Source organism: Chrysochloris asiatica, unplaced genomic scaffold, assembly GCF_000296735.1.
Source record: "Chrysochloris asiatica unplaced genomic scaffold, ChrAsi1.0 scaffold00010, whole genome shotgun sequence".
Classification (NCBI taxonomy): Eukaryota; Metazoa; Chordata; class Mammalia; order Afrosoricida; family Chrysochloridae; genus Chrysochloris; species Chrysochloris asiatica.
The window spans coordinates 4,006,616-4,008,651 of record NW_006408528.1 but is presented as its reverse complement, the minus strand read 5'-3'; positions in this window follow the sequence as shown (position 1 = coordinate 4,008,651).

The window sequence follows — 2,036 nt, the reverse complement described above, 5'->3', positions numbered from 1 at the left end:
TGCCCAGTGAATCTTTCAATAGCGAAAGTCGAGGCTTGAATTTTTTCTTCAGTTCCCCCAGCTTGAGAAATACTGACCGTGTTCTTCCCTTTTGCATAGCAGAGAAACATACAAAATTAGTAGATAGACCAAAAGACAGTCTGTAGAACAGACCAAGGTGGTACTGAATAGTTTGTTGAAATTGAAGAGGACTTAAAATACTTACTGATAAAGATCAAATGCCACAGCCTTTGTTATGGCTTGCATCACAACATAAAGAAAACAAAAATCTTCACTCCTGGACCAATAAATTAAATCAAGATAAAAGGAGAAAAGATTTAAGTTGTTAAAGACTTCATTTTTGCTAGGATCAACCATCAACAGTTATGGAAGAAGCAGTAAGAAATCAAAAGATGTATTGCATTGGGAAAATCTACTGCAAAAGACCTCTTTGAAGTGTTCAAGTGCACAATTGTCACTTTAAGGAGTGCCATGATTCAACCATGGTATTTTCACTTTCCTCATGTGCATGTGAAAGTTGGACAATGAATCAGGAAGACCATAAAAGAATCAACGGATTTGAATTATGGCATTGGTGAAGAATACTGAAAGTGCTATGTAATGTCAGAAGAACAAGCAAATCTGTCTTGGAAGATGTGCAGCTAGAATGTTCCTTAGTAGTGAGGATGGTAAGCCTTCTTCACTAATACTTTGGACATATCAGGAGGAACTAGTTCCTAGAGCTCAACATCATGCTTGGCAAATTGGAGGGCCAGTGAAAAAGAGGAAAACCCCCAACAAGATTGAGTGACACAGTGACAGCAACAATGGACTCAAAACAAACACAATTCTGAGGATGGTCCAGTCCAAAGCAGTGTTTTGTTCTGTTGTGCATATGGTCGGTATGAGTCAGATCAACTTGAAGACACCTAACAACAACAGAATGTTGGAAAAGTCAGACATTTGGGTTATTTTAAACCTCCAGCTCATAGGGCTCAGCTTTGAGCTTACCTTTCTAAATAAAATATTCATGCACTAAGTAGATTTCAGCTCATAATGACCCCATGTGGCAGAGTAGAATTGATGCATAGGATTTTCTAGGCTGCGACTGGTTTCAAACTACCAATCTTTCAGTTAGCAGCCATGTAGTTTTTAATGGTTATGCCACCAGAGTACTTCCAAAACCAAACTAAATCTATTGCCATCAAGTTGACTCTGACTCAAAAAACAAGCCTATAGGCAGAATAGAACTGCCCCATAGGCTTCCCAAGACTGCAATCTTTAATGAAGCAGATTGTGAATTTTTTCTCCCATGAAACCTATGGTGGATTCAAACCACTAACCTGTCACTTAGCAGTTGGTCACTTAACCACTATGCTACCAGACTCCTTACCAGTCTCCTTGTTGTTGTTATGTGCCGTGGAGTCGGCACTGACTCATAGTGATCCTATTCAGGGTTTCCAAGACTGTAAATCTTTACGGGAGCAGAAAGCCTCATCTTTCTCCCGTGGAACAGCTGGTAGTTTCAAACTGCTGACTGGGATTAGCAGCCCAATTCGTAATCATGATGCTACCAGAGCTCCTACCAGTCTCCCTACTACCTTTTAATTTGTTGTACTCATCCTGTTTCTTAAATTTTTCTCATTCAATTCTATTAAATACTCTGCAAGGGTGGTATTACCCTTTTCATTTACAGATGAGGAAAGGAAGCTATGAAAGGGTGAGTTTGTTCAACTTGTGCAGTCAATAATAATAATAGAAGTTGACTCAAATGATCAAATTGGAAAAGAATATTGTGAAGATCATGAATTTTAAACACACCACTGGATCTTATAGAGCTGTTAAGCTATCTGTTAGTCATTCTTGGGGCATTAATTAGGTGGAAGTTGAGTCCCTAACTCATAGAAAGATCCTATCGAGGAACTGCAAAATACTGAATGAGTAAGTCCCTAGACAAGAGAAGTAAAAGTTTATTGTTTGTTTGTGTGTGTGTGAATAAAAGTTGTTTGTGTTTATAGTAACTGAGGCTTAAAATGTCATGCATATTTGATTCTCGG